Source organism: Elgaria multicarinata, chromosome 20 (genome assembly GCF_023053635.1).
Source record: "Elgaria multicarinata webbii isolate HBS135686 ecotype San Diego chromosome 20, rElgMul1.1.pri, whole genome shotgun sequence".
NCBI lineage: Eukaryota > Metazoa > Chordata > Lepidosauria > Squamata > Anguidae > Elgaria > Elgaria multicarinata.
The window spans coordinates 3,126,894-3,146,329 of record NC_086190.1 but is presented as its reverse complement, the minus strand read 5'-3'; positions in this window follow the sequence as shown (position 1 = coordinate 3,146,329).

The window sequence follows — 19,436 nt, the reverse complement described above, 5'->3', positions numbered from 1 at the left end:
TTCTGGTTTGAATCCTCAGGCTTAGTGGAAGCCACTGCCAGAACGCAACGGATGCAGGTAAGACCCTCCCCCCTGCCCCCTTACCTGGCTCTGCTGCTGTCACCACATGGACTGTGGTTCCGCCGCTGCCAGGTAAGGCCCCCTCGCTCCTCCCCCTTACCTGCATCCGTCGCAGCCCGTCACCAGCTTCATTTCAGCCTGTGGCTCAATCTGGAACTGTAGGACCCGCTTGTAGACCCCTCTCCCCCCTGCCCCCTTACCTGGCTCTGCCACCATTGCTGCATGGGTGGCAGTGTCAGCAGGGCCAGGTAAAAAAACCCTCGTGCACACCACTTACCTGGTCTGTCGCGGCCTCTCGCCAGCTTCACTTCAGCCCAAGGCTCAACCCGGAAGTGTAGGCCCTGCTTGGGACCAGGTAAGACCCCCTCCCCCTGCCCCCTTACCTGGCTCTGCCGCCGTCGCTGCATGGGCAGCGGCAGCACCAGGTAAGGCACCCTTACCTTTTTTTCGGAGCTCCGGATAGAGGCGAAGGATCCGCCTTCACCTCGATATGCTCCATGACACTCCGCTGCCCCCCCGATCCTCTTCGCCTCCGCCTTAAGGGGAGGCAAAGCACCCTGATCCACTTCTGCTTCTCTGACCCGAAGAGAAGTGGAGCACAGCCTTAGTTTTGGTACCTATTCTAAGAATGTTCCTCTCCCCAAACAACCTCTCACAGCTCTTGTAGATATAGGAACTCCCCAGGGAGGGTCCAATCCAGGCGGCAAAGAAGGTTTCTTCTGCAAGGTAGCCTCAGAAGGGATCTACAGCGAGGGAGAGAAGAACCAGGGAGCTTTCTCCGAATTTCTAAGCTCTCTTCAGCTTGCTCCCATGCTGAGTTGCAGCCTGTGTTTAGGTTGATTTGAATGGGGAGAAATTCTGAGAAAGCTACACATTCTTCAAGTAGGGATGAGCAGACTCACCTGGATCTGATTCGTCAGATGCTCACCCCACCGCCCTCCTCTGCTCGCAACACTGCATGAGTTTCTGTTGTGGCTCAGCGAGCACTGGACGACGCCACGAGACCATCCGCCCTCATCCGGGGCCTCCATTTTGTGAAACAATGGAGGGTTTGGAAATTGCACATTTCCCCATTGTGTAAGTGGAGGCTGTAAAGGCCCCATTTATGGAAGAGTAAAGGTGTGAAAGGGAAAATTAAATAATTTATAGAGTCCCCATTGTCTGCATAAAAGAGGTCCTGGACAAGATGGGCAATTGTATGTTCATTGGGCCATGTGGCCACTCGGCCCACAGTCCCATGAATGTGCTCTGATCACCTGACTGGGTCCAGGGTGACAGATGCACGGGGATCCATTGGACTCCTGGACCTAGTTGGGCTCCCATGGCATCCCTATCTTCAAGTGCACATTTCACAAATGCAGGTTCAGGAATTTTCAAAAAACGTTTTTCGGAGAACATATGCTCCCATTTGTCTTCATGTTTGGGATTGCAAACGGAGCATTTGTGAGTGATTTGTGGAGTGAAACAGAATTTTCATACATCCCTATTTACAGCTCCATCGTCATCCCTCTTGACATCTACCGTTCTACTAAATGGACCACATGAGTAGTCTACAATGGATTTAAAAACATTATTTCCCTTAATATATGCCTACATGTACTCATGTTTTGATTAAAGGACTCAGATGCAACATCTGGAGAAGTGCGGATTTTGAAAGATAACTGATAGGATCATAGAAGAGTAGAGTTGGAAGGGGCCTCTAAGGCCATTGAGTCTAACCCCCTGCTCAATGAGGGAATCCACCTCAAAGCATCCCTGACTGATGGTTGTCCAGCTGCCTCTTGAAGGCCTCTCATGTGGGAGAGCCCATGACCTCCCTAGGTCATGGGTTCCATTGTCATACTGCTCTAACTTTCAGGAAGTTTTTACTGACATCCAGGCAGAATCTGGCTTTCTGTTACTGGATGATCGAGAAGAGATCCTGACCCTCCTCTGTGTGACAACCTTTGAAGTATTTGAAAAGTGCTCTCATGTCTCCCCACAATCTTCTCTTCTCCAGGCTAAACATGCCCAGTTCTTCCAGTCTCTACTCATAGGGCTTTGTTTCCAGACCCCTGATCATCCTCGTTACCCTCCTCTGGACCCCCTCCAGCTAGTCTGCATTCTTCAGTTTGCATAGTTATTCTTCAGTTTGCATAGTGGTTCAAAAGTGTAAAACTGTGCCGGCTCACATTAAAATGTGAAAACCCCTAACTCTGGCATCTACCAAAATGTTCAGAATGGAACGTCACACTAATGCTTACAAAACCCTTGAGGGACAGCCCCTCAGCCACCGGTTCTAATAGCCTGTCAGACTTTTTTTACACTTTGGGTATCAGCTGCGAAATCTCATCTCAAGTCTAGTCAGGTCTCCAGATTATAGATGGCTCTATAAATAAAGTGGGAATTCTCTTGCAACGTTGTTCTCCCCAAATTAGCATGCATCCGGCGCAAATCAAATGGGATGAAATTAAGCATATATTTACCTTCTCGTCTGCACATTTCATGGTGGGGGTGGAGCAACAGAGAGGGGGGAACAGGAGATGCAAAAATCCCAATGTTGACATTTGTGCAACAGCTTTTCAAGCTGATAAGAAAGCATGAATGATTCATAAAAAATAAAAGAACAAAGACATTCTAATTAACCATCCCAGGAAATGTGTAATTTCCTTATGCAAATTATAATATGAGTTTATCATAAGATTTTAAGGTTTGTCTCTCTCCCCCATCCCCTTTACAAGATTTATCGTGTATGACCAACCTTCTGGGCTTCACAGCTAAAGAGAAACACACACATGAACTAAACAGGGAGCAGATAAGATGCAAAAACTATGCAGTGGCTTATACAACCTGCCTCTCTTTTCATCAAGGAAAGCTGATTTAAACATCGATTTTGCGGGAAAAGAAGGTTGCATGCATTATTTAAAACATCCAGCCATGAAAATACTGGTCAGCAATTGCATCAAGTTAGGATTTTGCAACTGGACTTTCTCTGCAGTGACTCCCCGCAATGTGTCTCCCCAGGAGGAGGCCATTTCACATAGCGCACAAAAGGCAAACTTGAGTTCGATATCAGCAAGGACTCACAAATTATCATGGCTCCCCAAATGGATGGAACTGTATGAAACACCTGGTAACTCACAGCTGATCTTCCCCAGCAATTGGGAGGAGGAAGAGGAGGAGAGGTTAGTCACTGGGAGAGAAATGACAGAGGGAGAAAGCTGACCTTCTACAGTATGACTTCAGACCTCTCCAGATTTCTTTATGTATTGTGAGGGAGCATTCAAAGTTCTCAAAAGGCTGTGCCTGTAACTGAAGCAAACTAGCTTTATGGGGTGGTGTGGGTTGGCTATTAATGCAGGAAAGTTCTGGAGAAGAGTAAACATGTATGTACTAGCTGCCCCAGATTCACCAGTTGCAGCTGGGTCTGCCTCACCAGTAGCCACACCTGGCTCTTCTTCCTCGTGAGCAAATCCTTATCCCTGCATAGAAGAGGGAGGAGAGTGTGAAATCACAGCTGGGCTTGGGACCAGGTCGAAGGGTTCTAAGGCCAGGCATTCCTGCCAAATGACCTCTCAGGTTGCCCCAGGTTTACTGTAGGAGAGACATGAGATGGGGGATCTAACCCCTCCTCCTCCAAAGAGTTCTCTCCCAGACTCAGGGTTAGAGTTCAGATGGTACCACCCAGCTCCTTATGCAGGGCTAAAGATAATTAGGATAATCCCTGGGAGCCATTCTTAACCATGTTGACTGGCCTGACCATTAGTGGAAATTGGGCTTCCCCTTCCACACAACTCCAAAATCGAAAGGAGGAATGGCATTTACTTTACTTCTTCCATTAGGACTGGTTGTCCAGGGGCAAGAAGCAGTCAATGTCCACTTTGGACCGTGCAGTCAGGCTGAAGACCCAGACCACAGTTGGCCGTTTTATAGGCCTAGTAACTTGAGTCAGGAGCTACAGTACCACCCTCTGGCCATCAGCAGTGGGGGCGCTGCAGTGCAGGGAAAACTAGGCCGGGAGGCCTCACCTCCCAGCAGACCTCATGAGGTTGGCAAGGCTTCCCTCAAAGGAGCTTTGAATATGATAAACTCCTGACATCTTCTCCAGCAGTGGATGACCTCAGTTTCCACTTGAAGATAACAATTTGCACAAATAAGGAAATTATTATTATTATTATTATTATTTATTTATTTATTTATTTCTATAGCACCATCAGAAATTTGCACACATGCAACTGGGAATCCTGAATGAGACAAATATGAGACCGTGTTCGGCTATTATTATTATTTTATTGTAACCAAAAAGTGATCAGTCCCCTAACAATTGTTATCTAAACAGCTGTAATATAAGAATAAAAAAAAAAATAGAATTTTAGGGGGAACACCAAAAAGGAGGGGGGGAATAGAAGGAAGGAAGGAAAGGAAGAAAAAAGAGAGGGATTTTTAAAAAATATTTTTGACAATTTATGAATATTTTCAGTGGATACATCGTTGAATTTGCCCTTGCATTTGGGACTTCAAAGAGAGTTTGTGCGTGCTTGTTTTGCAAGCAAAACAAAATTCTCATACAACCCAAGTTGTGGTCCCTTTTCATTTCATATCTTGCCCCATGTTTTCATTTTGTTAGGGGCACAGGTACCTCCAGGAGTGAGTGAGGAACAAAGCATTAGCAAGAAGAGATTACAATTGTGTGAGTTTGCCCACTCACCCCTGAGACACAATGTTACGAAGCGTGGCATCCTTTTAATTTCCTTCCAAATCCCTACAAAGAAACAATGGACCAGTCTAATCCCGAGGATTTCCTTCTAACAGAAATGCCATTGCTGGCTCACACAGAAGCTAAGGAGTTGATTACTAACAAGTCCCCAAAGTTTACCTCTGTATCTACTGATTGAACTGCTGAGGTGTTTCTGTTTTGTTAAATCCACATTAAACATGCTTATCCCATCAAGTCTAATCCAAAATATATGGAATATGAAGTCTGGCAGGATTAGGGTTAAACATTCTACCAACAGAGGCAGTTCCAGTCCCCTTCCCAAAACTTGCACCCTCCAACAGTTTCAGACTACAACTCCCAAGATTCCTGACCATTGGATATGCTAGCTGGGGCTTATGGGTATTGACAACCCAAATTTCTGGAGGGCTCCATGTTGGAGAAAATGCTCTTGAAGGCATTCTTTCTCTGCTAATAGGCTCCCTTTAGCGATACACATTAGGGCTGTGCTCCGCTTAGCAACAGAGTGTAAAAGCAATAGCAAGGCAGCCTCATTTGCCTCAGACAAAGGCAGAGACGAAGCAGATCGGGGGCTGCAGATCGAAGCAAAGAGGATCAAGACCAAGTGGATCCTTCACCTCAATCCAGAGTACCCAAAAAAAGTTAAGTGGGGGCTTACCTGGTGCTGCTGCAGTCTGTGTGGTGATGGCAGCAGAGCCAGGTAAGGGGGCAGAGGGAGGGGGGCTTACCTGTCTCTGTTGCGGTCTGGTGGCGGCTTCAATGAAGTCTGAGGCTCAAACCAGAAGACCAGGCCGCAATCACGGTCTGCCCTTCCGCTTTGAGCCTCGGCCTCAGGTGAAGCTGCTGCTGGAAGCGACGGACGCAGGTAAGGGGGGAGGGAGGGGGCCTTACCTGGTGCCGGCGTCGCCACCACAGTCCGTGTGGCAATGGTGGCAGAGCCAGGTAAGGGGCAGGGGGGAAGGGTCTTACCTGAGTCCGTCACGTTCCGGAAGTGGCTTCAACTGAGCCCGAGTCGTTGGGCTCAGTTGAAGCAGCCGCTGGACCACAACGGATGCAGGTAAGGGGGGAGGAGGGAGGGGGCCTTACCTGGCGCCGCCCCTGCTGCTGTGGAGCTCTGATTCAGAGCCGGAGCTCCGCAGCTGAGCAGAGCGGACCATAGGCGGATCAATGTGGGGTGGAGTGGGCCTGATCCAGAATTTGTGGATCAGATGCGGAGCAGATCAGAGAGTCCGTGAACAGCCCTAATACACATCAAAGAGGCAGGAAGTGCCTTGTGAAAGACTTCTGCACTTCATCTTACCTCCGTATTCCACACCCTTTTTCCTCTCCTTTCCATAAGATGCTGACTCTTTTGCCCATTCACACAGCCTTCGTATGACTCTATTTTAAAAGAATTAGGCTGTGTCTAGGCGACGTTGCTTTACTTCCTGATACCCTCCAAAACCCGCAGATTCGCTGCTGCGAAGCAGCACCAATAGAAATATACACAACAGGAGTCAGCGTGGACTATCCAACCCTGGGAAAGAGCTCTGTTCTTGATCATTCCAGGCTGGAAGGTGTGGTCTTAAGAAGAAAAGAAGTTGGCCACTCTGCTAAGGAAGGATTATTTTTAATTTAAAGGAAGTTAGTTTCTGAAATGGGGAAAATATGCTGAATACCTGGAGAAGGGAAAGGTGTCCCCCAGAGGCACGGCTGGACTCTCAGACATTCCCAGTACAAAAGAGAAAATGGAAGCTGTTTTGAGTTGGAGCCTCAACTTTTCCCCTGGTGGTGGGGAAGAGAATCACATACATCGGATTTCGCAAGGGGGGGATATTCCTAAAACATTTGCCATTTTTTAACAGAGAGCAGAACCGTGCTGTCACTTCGAGGATGTGTTGCCTTTTATCGGGCTGTATTGTTTTTAATTGTCAATATAATAGAATCATAGAATAATACAGTTGGAAAGAGCCTATAAGACCATTGAGTCCAACCCCCCCTCCCGGCTAAGTGCAGGAATCCACCAAAAAGCATCCCTGACAGATGGCTGTCCAGCTGCCTCTTGAAGGCCTGTAGAGCCCACCACCACCCTAGGTAACTGATTCCACCGTCGCACTGCTCTAACAGTCAGGAAGTTTTTCCTGATGTTCATCCGGAATCGGGCTTCCTGTTACTTGAGCCCATTATTCTGTGTCCTGCACTCTGGGAGGATCAAGAAGAGATCCTGGCTCTCCTCTGTGTGACAACCTTTCAAGTCTTTGAAGAGTGCTCTCATGTCTCCCCTCAACCTTCTGTTCTCCAGGCTAAACATGCCCGGTTGTTTCAGTCTCTCCTCGTAGGGCTTTGTTTCCAGACCCCTGATCATCCTCGTTGCCCTCCTCTGAACACGCTCCTGATTATTGCATACAAAAAGCGTGCTTAAAATATCTCTGCCAAATGGGTGCTCATCCATTTCTGAAAGCCTTTAAAGGGGAAGAGAGCATGCAATATTTCTCCACGTTTCTTTTCATTTCTGAAGTGTTCTCAAAATTAGGCACTTCTGATCTACATTTTTAAAAAGACAAAAACATTTTGGTAGTTCTCCTTCATTATTTGGAGTACCTTGGAGAAATGCCTCTCCGTGTAGCACCCATCAGTCCCATCCCATTACTGCTACAAAACAAATACTTTGTTCTTCCCAGGTGGAACCTGTAATTAATAGATATCCTTTAAAGTTGGTCTTTGCTCTCCAGATGTGCACAACCAGTGATTTCTTGGAGATTAAAGATTGCATTGGTAACTGGGCCCCCAAAGATGAGTTTTCTGCAGTTAAAATATAGCTGTGTAAAAATAAAAAATGAGAAGTCCCAGCAGGACTGACTTTCATGTAATAGGGTTGGGATCAGGATTATAACAGCCATGGCAAATCTAGAAAGAGACCTCTTCCCTGTTAACACAATTACCTAATGGCCCAGAAAATATAATTAACTAGATAACCTCTGTTTGCTTTGGATAATGCTATCAGATGTAGCATTGCAATTCTGCCTGCCTGCTAAGACCTTGAGATGCCAATGTTCTTTGTGCCATTCTTGATACTGGACCTAGACTAGGGGACAGGGTGGGCTTAATATTTCACCCAAACACAAAGTTCACAGCCAGCCCCCCAGTCATTGCTGCCTCCTCCTCCTCGAATAGTAGAGTTGGAAGGGGATCTAAGGTCATCAAGTCCAACCCCCTGTTCAATGCAGGAATCCACCTAAAAGCATCCCTGACATAAGGCTGTCCAGCTGCCTCCTGAAGGCCTCCAGTGCAGGAGAGCCCACCACCTCCCTAGGTAACTGGTTCCATTGTCATACTGCTCTAACAGTCAGGAAGTTTTTCCTGATGTCCAGCCGGAATCTGGCTTCCTGTCACTTGGGCCCATTATTCCATGTCCTGCACTCTGGGAGGATCAAGAAGAGATCCTGGCCCTCCTCTGTGTGACATCCTTTCCCTGATGACCTCACGTAAAGAGTTTGTTCTTTAACTGTATCATTCTACTGCTGATTTTATCCTGGTTGTGCTTTTATATTGGATTTTATGTTTTATACTTTTGTTTTATACTTTGAATGATTTTAATTTTTGTGAACCACCCAGAGAGCTTCAGCTATTGGGTGGTATAGAAATGTAATAAATAAATAAATAAGCCTTTCAAGTATTTGGGGAGTGCTATCATGTCTCCCCTGATGAAGACCCTTGTGGTCAAAACAAGTATAAGACAGGTGGATGTATAAAGCCTTCTATATGTCTAGTGTTTGTAGACTACTTAGTTTTTATTCTAATTTTACGTTATGTTTTAAATTATCAAGTGGTTATTATTACTTTTTACGGATTTGTTATTTCATTACATTTTATCTTAGTATGCATAGCGGTAGCTCCATTTGAACCTTGTATTTCACTCATGATCTGAACCCCCGTTTGGATCCCTGCACTTGTGTAATTTGCCGTAGTCTGAATCTGGCAAGCACAGGAATCTGTCGACTGCCATCTGGGGGTCTGAGCCAATGAGAAATCATTGGGCCTCAAACCCCAACCACATCCTTAGTTGTGGTTACATGGTAGAACACATTTGGTTTTCACTGGTCGGATGCCAGCAGGTGACCCTACCAGCTCCATTCCTGATGCTATTACCTCTCCATTTCTCTACAAAACCATTCTAACACAATGTCCTTCACATCCTCAGCCTTCTGCATGACATATCTCTTAACTGGCGCAAGAAATAATTGTTAATGGCGTGACGTAGGGATGTCAGAGGAATCCATTGGGGGGTGTAGTGTAGAAAGCTTGGACGGGTAGGTCCCTTTGGACTCCAACCTGATGATCCACCTGCTGCTCACCCCACGCACCCACCGGGGTCAGGCAAGTGGCAGGTGGCCAACGAGTGGTGCCAATACAGGGTGTGGGGACTTTACACATGCCTAGTGTAATGGATTTACCATTTATTTTGAGTAATGCATTCCTAAGCTAAAAGTATGACTAACACAGCCAGTTGGGTGGTTTATACTTCTCCAATTTCTCCGCCTGTCGAACTGAGTAACAGGGCTGTCCAATTCAAGCTGAAACCGAATCTTCAACACACAACATTTTCTGCTCGTCTTGCCTCCTGGGAGTTGCCTTAAGGTTGGGCCAATCTAATCCATCCCAGTGCTGTCCACTTTGACTGCCAGTGGAACAAACGAAGGGCAATCCCATTCCTACTCTCTGTACTGATTTGGGGCCCATGAATATAAATCCACAGAACGAAGAAACACAATATTTTAATCTGGTGATTCAGTCCATTTGTTCAGCAACCTCAGGCTTTCCTCTGATGGTGGGGCATGTCTACAAATTACAGTTTCCTTCCAAGGAAAGGTTGACTAATACCCTCAAATAAGGAGATGTCTATTTCTGTTCTTTTGTTATTGTGGGTTTCAATTGCATTTGAATGTATTTGTTTTATCATTTTTAACTAAGTTTTTTTGGGGGGGTTCTTTTGGGTTTTTTAAACATTGGCTCATATGATTGTTAACTGCCTTGAGCACCATTTCATTGGCAGAAAGGCGGGGTATAAATCAAATAAATAAAAATCAAATCCCAATTATTGTCTTGCGCCAACTTTCTAGTGTGGGTGGGCAAAGGCTTTTAACATTTAAGCAGTACAATTTTTAATAAGAATTCTGTTTGACTCATCAGAGGCATCCAGTATTTCTAAAGTTAAACACACACACAAACCAACAACCTTACACTTACTTGAATCTCTAAAAATACATGTATGATTCACCAGCCTGTTGAAAAGTAGGGGCTAGACAGTCACTAGAGGCCTTCAAGAGGCATCTGGACAACCATCTGTCAGGGATGCTTTAGGATGGATTCCTGCATTTGAGCAGGGGGTTGGACTCAATGGCCTTGTAGGCCCCTTCCAATTCTGCTATTCTATGGTTCTATGAGTCACATCATTGATTCGCTGTGTTGTCTTCCTGTAGGTCATGGTTTTTATTATTATTATTATTATTATTATTATTATTATTATTATTATTATTATTTTCCTTTGAGACATGTGCTGTTATTGCAGGCATATCCTTTTGCATGCATGTCCTTTTATTATTATCCTGTGGACAGTTGATGGTTCTTTGCAAGCTTTTGAACTGAGGCAATCATTTCTCAAAACTGGTGATGGCTTTGGATAATAACTGATGTAACTTAAATGGGACCTTTAGGGTATCTTGGTGCCACCTGGACTTGGGAATAATGACATCAGGGGAGGGTTGTAGCTTAGTGGTAGAGTCTTTGCTTTGCATGGAAAATGCCATAGGAGGCTGGTGGCTCCGATGTCAGTGGGGCAGGTGGCCAATCCACTCCAGATTTCAGTCAAAACTCTAAAGGAGCTCTCCAAAGTGTTCTGCACCTTGAATAGTTCCTTCAGAGTCCTGATTGAACTCTGGAGCAGATTCACCACCTCACTGACATCAGAGTCACCAGCCTTCACTGCAGAAGGCCTCCGGTTCCATCTCTTGCATCTTCATATAGGGTTGGGAAAGAATCCCTCCTGAAGCACGGAAGAGCCAAGGGCCAATTAATGTACTCAGTGCTGAGCTCACTGGATCAAGGGCAGCGATAGTGAGGCCTTCATGTCATTCATTCATTTCCCCCCCCCCCCCCAACTTACCACTGTTCATAAAATTCTTCATAAATGGGATGGCTAGAACTTGAGATTTTTATTTTAAATGAATGTTGGAGAAACTAAGCCTGACATATTTGTCCTTCCAGGCCCTGGACTTTGAGTACTTAGCTCTTAAAAATGTGGACTTCTCTTATTCAACGATAGGTATGTTGGTCCAATGTGAGTCTGTACTGCGTTGTGAGCTTTATACTCTTCATTTCACAAGAAAATCCGTGTGTATTTTCGTCGTATTTTCCCAAGTGTACGTATATATTATTGTGCACATCATTGAAATTGATGCATTCTTCTCCCATTGATTAAAATATATTTCTGCACAAACTCATATTTCAAATGTTTATATGCTGTCAAACACATTTTGGGGGGCTTTGCAAATCAGATTGCAAGTTAGGAAATGTACAGACTTTGTCTACAGATTGCGTCTGATTCTGCGTCCAGTCCAGAAGGTTCAAACCGAGTAGTTTTCACTGTAAATTTACATTTTAGTGCCTAGACTCCCTTCTCAAAAGCCTTCTCTTGCCTCCTCCAAAGAAACAGGCTTCATGAAGTCTTGGAAGAAACTCAACTAGAAATTCAACTTACATATGAAGCGTCTGCTTTCATTTCCTCTCGGCATTTCCAAATTCATGCACAACAGAGACCGCTTCACTGCTTTACCTTGAAAGCAGTGCCCAGAGGCGCAGGACCGAAAAGAGCAGCTGATGTAAAAAGGGGGAGCATCTTGAGGATACAGCACTAAATCTATGGTGGTCCAGAGAGGAGGGCTCACTGGCACATATGGAGGCCTCAAGTAAGTTCTGGGCTCCACAATTCAAGAAGGACGCAGACAAGCTGGAGCGTGTTCAGAAGAGGGCAACAAGGATGATCAGAGGTCTAGAAACAAAGCCCTATGAAGAGAGACTGAAAGAACTGGGCATGTTTAGCCTGGAGAAGAGAAGATTGAGGGGAGACATGATAGCACTCTTCAAATACTTGGTTGTCACACAGAGGAGGGCCAGGATCTCTTCTCGATCCTCCCAGAGTGCAGGACACGGAATAACGGGCTCAAGTTAAAGGAAGCCAGATTCCGGCTGGACATCAGGAAAAACTTCCTGACTGTTAGAGCAGTGCGACGGTGGAATCAGCTACCTAGGGAGGTTGTGGGCTCTCCCACACTAGAGGCATTCAAGAGGCAGCTGGACAACCATCTGTCAGGGATGCTTTAGGGTGGATTCCTGCATTGAGCAGGGGGTTGGACTCGATGGCCTTGTAGGCCCCTTCCAACTCTGCTATTCTATGATTCTATGAAGTCCCGCAGATCAGCGGCTGGGAAAAAGGAGTCCAATAGGAGGAAGATGGGAATCTGTGGGTGCCTGGCAAACCACATCAGCCGCCCCTGCTTCAGCTTCGGAACCAAAGCCGAAACAAGGCAGCCTCGGACTGAGGCACCCCGAATCAAATCAGGGCCAATTTGGAAGCTCCGAATCAGCCTCCAAGTCAAATTGGTGTGTACACAGCCCTAGTTTTTACACTAGAGATGTTGGAGGAATCCATCAAACACATTCGCATTTCTATGAATACAACTTGCAGATTCTTTTGTCTGAATCACACGGATCCACAGGCTTGCAGACCGGTTTTGTTTTCTTTGCTTTTAACTTTTGCGGGGGGGGGGGGGGGGCTCTTGTGCAAGTTTGCACTTGCGCTAATGCTTGCAACAAGGAATAAAAAGCCGCACACATTAATATAAAAACATGGGCACAATCCCATAGTTCCCTTGGGCAGTGGTGCGCCACGTAGGCCCTGCAGTCTTTAGGGCCTTCAAAACACCCATCAGTCCTAGCCAGTGGTGAGGGATCATGGAACAAGTGGCCCACTCTGGATCTGGAGGATGTCCCCGGGGCAGCGGATCCAGTAGATCTCACTCTCTGCTCTCATTTCTCATGCGTTACAGTGGTTCCACTCCTACTTGCGGGACTGATCCCAGAGGGTGGTATTGGGAGATTCCTGTTCCACCCCATGGCAATTAAGCTATGGGGTGCCACAGGGTTCTATTCTGTCCCCCGTGCTGTTCAACATCTATATGAAGCCATTGGGTGAGGTCATTAGGGGTTTGGGGTTTGGGGGTTGGGTGCCATCAGTATGCTGATGATACTCAGTTCTACTTCTCCTTGTCGTTGGAGTCAGCTGGGGTTGTGAAGGTGCTGGACCAGTGCCTGGAGGCTGTAATCATAGAATCATAGAATAGCAGAGTTGGAAGGGGCCTACAAGGCCATCTAGTCCAACCCCCTGTTCAATGCAGGAATCCACCCTAAAGCATCCCTGACAGAGGGTTGTCCAGCTGCCTCTTGAAAGCCTCTAGTGTGGGAGAGCCCACAACCTCCCTAGGTAACTGATTCCACCATCGCACTGCTCTAACAGTCAGGAAGTTTTTCCTGATGTCCAGCCGGAATCTGGCTTCCTTTAACTTGAGCCCGTTATTCCATGTCCTGCACTCTGGGAGGATCGTGAAGAGATCCTGGATTGAGAAGAGATAATGGGCTGGATGAGGGCCAATAAACTGAAGCTGAATCCTGATAAGACGGAAGCTCTGTGGACTGGTGGTTCCCGAGTCTGGGAATTGGGTAAGTGACCTGTTCTGGATGAGGTGGCGCTCCCTCTGAAGGAGCAGGTACGTAGCTTGGGAGTACTCCTAGAACCATCCTTGTCACTGGAGGCCCAGGTGGACTCTGTGGCCCGGAGTACTTGGGGCCAGCTTCGGCTGATCCACCAGCTTCAGCCTTTCCTGGACAGGGACAACCTAGCCACAGTAGTGCCTGCACTGGTAACTTCCCGCTTAGACTACTGCAATGCACTCTACGTGGGGCTGCCCTTGAAGATGACGCAGAAGTTGCAGCTAGTGCAGAATGCAGTTTTATATGCTCTTTCAACTAGTTTTATGTATTAAAACTAATATTGACATTCAAAGCCCTAAAAGGTTTGGGGCCAGGTTAATTGAAAGAAGCCTCCTCCCATATGTGCCTGCCCAGACCTTAAGATCATCCACAGGGGGTCCTTCTCCATGAGCCCCTGCTGAAGGAAGTGAAGCAGGTGGCTACTAGGAGGAGGGCTTTCTCTGCTGTGGCACCCCGGCTGTGGAATGAGCTCCCCGGAGAGGTCCGCCTGGCGCCTACATTATATGCCTTTAGACGCCAGGTGAAGACCTTTTTATTCTCTCAGTATTTTAACAATTAATTTTAACTTAAATTTAAATTTTACTGTTCTAACTCTGTATTTTAATCTTATATCAATTTTGCTGCGTGGTTTTATCCTGGTTGTGCTTTTTACACTGTATTTTGTATTTGTGCTTTTAACCTGTTGGTTGTTTTATTATGGTTTTAATTTTTGTGAACCGCCCAGAGAGCTTCGGCTGTTGGATGGTATAAAAATGTAATCAATCAATCAATCAATCAATCAAATTGTATTTAATATTGTTTCCTGCCTCAATCCAGAGGGAGAGGCAGGTAAGAAAATTATTATTATTATTATTATTATTATTATTATTATTATTAGGGGAATGCAAGGGGGGAAACCCAAGCTGTTCCCTCATCTTCTGCCTTGCTGTCGTGAATCCATGGATGGTCTCTCCTTCTTCCCTGTTGGATTGCTCTGCCTTACATATATACACTCCACTGAATCTCTGCCTTTCACTAGTCCCTGCCTCGCTGAAAACAGAAATCTGAGCTGCGTACCCCCAATACCTTGCCTTTCACCTCAAGAGTGCCAGGAAGTGTATGAATAGATTTTATTTTTTCCTATTCCGCTGCTTCTCCCCTGGCCTCAACCCTCGCACACGTCTTTGCTGTTTCAGAGCTTCTAGAACAGAGTATCGCTGGGAGGAAATATGGTGAACCTTGAGTAAAGATTAAAAGCTAACCCAAGGGCAACTCTTCCTCTTACACAATTGATGAAACCTTGGTTTCTCTTCTGATTTAGCGTGTTGGAAATGCGACCCCCCCTACAAAAGCAAAGCTGGGATGACAGCTGAAAGATTCTCTCTCTTTTTTTGTGGTCAATTAACTAGCTGTGATGGATTTAGGAAAATGGGTGTCGGAGCCAAAGATTAATTCTAACAGCAGAGCTACGGCTGTTCAGCTTGCAGTGCCCTTCAGTCCAACTCAGGGTGAGGGTGGGGGGACGATTTGGAGTGCTGCAGGTGGGGTGTTTTTGAACGGACAGGCTCCCCCCACAGTCGAGAGTGGTTGGGGCTGCTTTGTATTACAAGAAGAAAAGGGGGGGGGATGAAACATCAAAGGAACAAAACACAGATCTGAGTATCACACATACTTGGAACTCATGCTAGAATGGTAAGCCACTTCTTGAAGCAGCAGCTGCATGATCAACTTGCGAGAAGTGGATCCAAGATTAAATTAGCTTTTGGCAAACACATTTTTGGCTGCAATATTTTAGCTCTCCAGTGTGTGTGTGTGTGTGTGTGTGTGTGCATGGAGAGAGAGATGGGATGGGGAGTCAGTCTGTCTTTCAATCCGTCTTTCTTATAGTGCTAAAAACATGAAATCTACAGAAGGTCCCAGGTTCAATTGCTGGCCAGATGGGACAGGAAAATATCTTGCCTGCGCCCCGGTTCAGCCATTGCTGCCAATCAGTGTCGACAGTACTGGGCTAGATTGAATGATGGTGTGACTCAGTATGAGACACCTTGCAGAATTTCCTGGGCCAGGCTTTTAGGGCAAGGAGACTCATGGAGGATGGGGAAGTGGTGGGACCATTAGAGAATTCTCTGACTCATCTGGGGGCTGTCTATATGTTTTAAAAGTGGTGGCTGCAGGGTGGCACTGTGTTGGTTACATGACACAGCCTCCAATTCACAGCCACCACAGGGCTTTCCCTTGAAGCTGCACATTTAAAAAGTTTGGGACTTACCCTGACTTTTTACACTGGAGTGAGGTCACCACAGGTCTTCCACTGTCTGACCTCATGCTGGTGTTGAACCAGAAGTATTCCAAGGCAGAAGGTGACCTTTGATTGGTAGCCAGAAACTGGGCAGAGGGTGGGCCCAGAATGCCAAATAGTTGCCCCTACTGTCAGTATTACTCCACTGACCCCACAGCAGCAAAAGCGCAGGGCTTTTCCCAAAGCAGTGGCAACACAGTTCCATGAAGGCAACACACACACACCCCAGTCATCAGGGCCAAAGGATTTGGACTGGTGTTGGTGAGGAAGAAGAAGAAGACCTGGTCACACCTAAATAAAATACATAGTAGAGCTGGAAAAAGTTCAGAAAAGGGCAACTCAAATGATCCAGGGTCCGTAGCATCTCCTTTATGAGGGAAGGTTACAACAGCTGGGATTGTTCAGCTTTGGAAAAGCAATGAATAAGGGGAGACATGATAGAGGTCTACAAAATCATGCATGGTGTAGAGAAGGTGGAGAGGGAGATATTTTTTTATATATTTGAGAAAGAGCTTCCCACAAAATTATTATTATTATTAATATTATTATTATTATTATTATTATTATTATTATTATTATTATTATTATTATTATTATTTGTATCCCTCCTTTTGCCCAGTGCTGGGCCTCAAGGCGGCCTTACAAAGTTTAAAACATACACTGGTCGTGGTGGGGACATAAACGTTTAAAATACACAACAAAATTATAAGACATTAACATAGATGGAGGGCCAGATTATTCTCCAAAGGCCTGCTGGAACAAACAAGTTTTAGCCTGCTTCCGAAAGCCCATCAAGGAGGGAGCCAGTCTAGCTTCCCCAGGAAGAGAGTTCCAGAGCACTGGAGCAGCCACCGAGAAGGCCCTCTCCCATGTTCCCACCAAGCGTGCCTGTGAAGATGGTGGGACTGAAAGAAGGGCTTCTCCTGAAGATCTCAAAGCACGGGCAGGCTCATAAGGGAGAATACGGTCTTTCAAATAATCTGGACCCGAGCCACAAAATGCCCATGTGTGACGGGAAACTGCATCCCAAAAAATACATATGCTTTTTGCCGTGACTGGAAGGCCGCTCAAAGGATGTGGAGCAGCAATGGAGAAAGGGTGGAGTCCTTTGAGGGAGTGGGAGAACGTCGGATGCCTGACTGCAGAAGAAAAGATGCCTGAAGGTCATAGTCAGACATGTGTCAGACTATGAGGCTGGAGAGTAAAGGAGGGAAGATCACAAGAATGAGGAGTTTGTGCTGGATCAGCGGTAGCTGCCACACAGGATCCTTGGAGGAAGCAGTGGATAATAGAAATTGGGATTATTATTATTATTATTATTATTATTATTATTATTATTATTATTATTATTTGGGGTGTGTGTAAAAAAAAATGAATACACTGAACGAAAATAAATTAAGTCATTGCTACAAGTTCCATTCAATTTGCTATTTTGGCTCTCAAATCCTGTCCCAGAGCCATGCATCCTTATTAAAAGCATATTCCCATGAAGTGTGAGATAAATCAAGCAGCATTTTGAAAACGGCCAGTGCCTTTGCAGAGGGTGAACAATGCCTCTGCAGCGAAAGACCACGAAACAGGTAAGGTGGTGATGGTCACGATTGCAATTGATGTCAGTGAAAGATCGTTCCCATGAAGATCACCTGCCATGGATGCGATATCAAAGCTTACCTACTCAAATCAAAATGGCCCCATTTCTCCCTCTCACTAATTTGGCGCTTTAACTTCCAGAGCAGAGGTAGGCAACATGGTGTCCTCTAGATGTTTTCACTACAACTCCCATCAGTCACAGCCACCATGGCCAATGGTCAAGGATTATGGGAGCTGTAGTCCAAAACACCTGGAGTGCACTTGGTTGCTTACCTTTGTGTTAGAGTGATCTAAAACACAAAGAACCCAGACAAATTATTTGTGAGTATACATGTATGCCATCTTGACCCTCTAGATGTCTTGGATTACAAATCACATTGTCCCCAACCGAGGTACACAATGACAGCACCTTTGATATCTTGGAACAACAGAGGGGCAGCATTTTATGACAGTAAGAAATCGGGACTGATCCTGATAAAAAAGGAACTACATTGAAAGCATAATAATTGGCACAATCCCTCATTGCAGTATGTGTGTGTGTGTGTGTGTGTGTGTGTTGTGTAGAATGGCAATATGAAGGGAAAAAGTCCTTTCCCCCAGTTCTTTGAATGGTATCCTTGAGGTACCTGCAGCCTGTTAATGAAGCAAAAGCCATTTCAGAAGGGAAGCGATTTAAAAATGGAGACCTCTCTCGGAGGGAAAGAGCCATTATCTCCGTCTTCTGAACTTCATGGCTGAGTTCCCAAAACTCCATTAAAGTGTTGCAGAACACCTAGGATAGGAGCAACCAATACTCTGAATCTCCAGCATTAACAAATGGTTTTCATTATTATTATTATTATTATTATTATTATTATTATTATTATTATATCACAGAGAGAGAGAGAGAGATGGAGATCAGCAACATCCTTGAAATAATAATAACAATCCTTTTAACTCCAGGTGTGGGGGAAATGTTCTAAGCTGAATGGAGGATGGGCAAAACTGCTGAGACACCTCCCTACTCCAAAAATAAAATCTTGGAGAAACTCGGGGGGGGGGAACCCTTAGCCAAACTGTGTGCTCATTTTATTTTATTATTATTATAAAAAAACCAATAATCTTGGCTGCCTTTCAGACAACAACCCTTTCAAGGCAGTTTACAACTGTGTTAGACCACAGGAACATCAGAAGTGCCATGCTGGATCAGACCAAGGGCCCATCTAGTCCATCATTGTGTTCACACAGTGGCTGACCAACTGCATGAATCCACAAGCAGGCTACGTTAAAAGAAAGAGAGAAAGAGAGAAAAAGAAAAAGAGAAAGAGAAAGAGAAAGAGAAAGAAAGAAAGAAAGAAAGAAAGAAAGAAAGAAAGAAAGAAAGAAAGAAAGAAAGGCCCATCTCCTGCCTACTCCCTGGAAGAAAACATGAGGCAGTGCAATGGATTCTGGGTATTGTAGTTTGTTTAAGGTTTTGGTGTCTTGTAGACCCTTCCAGAGTCCTCCAGAGTCCACTTTTTCTGATGCTAGGTGATGAGGGAGGGAGGGGGGAGAGTGAAGCGGAGGGAGGGAGGAACCCTTCCCTTCCATGTCTTACTTTCCCTTGCTTCTACAAGCAAGGAAGAGAAGGAAGACATTGTGGGCTGCTAATCATGGCTGACAGGGGAGGAGGCCACGGAGCGTCTGAGATTTGGACCACATGGAAGAGCCTGATCAGGTGTTGGACAGCTCACATCCATTGGGTATAGATTCAGGTCCTTTGAACTCCTTACTTTGATTCAGGCACAGGGATTTTATACCTTTAGGATTGATTGTTTCTAGTGTGTTTTATTTATTTATTTATTTATTTATTGCATTTCTATACTGCCCAATAGCCGGAGCTCTCTGGGCGGTTCACAAAAATTAAAAACATTCAAAGTATAAAACAACAGTATAAAACCATAATATAAAATACAATATAAAAGCTCAACCAGATAAAAAACAGCAGTGCAAAATTACAAATTTAAAACA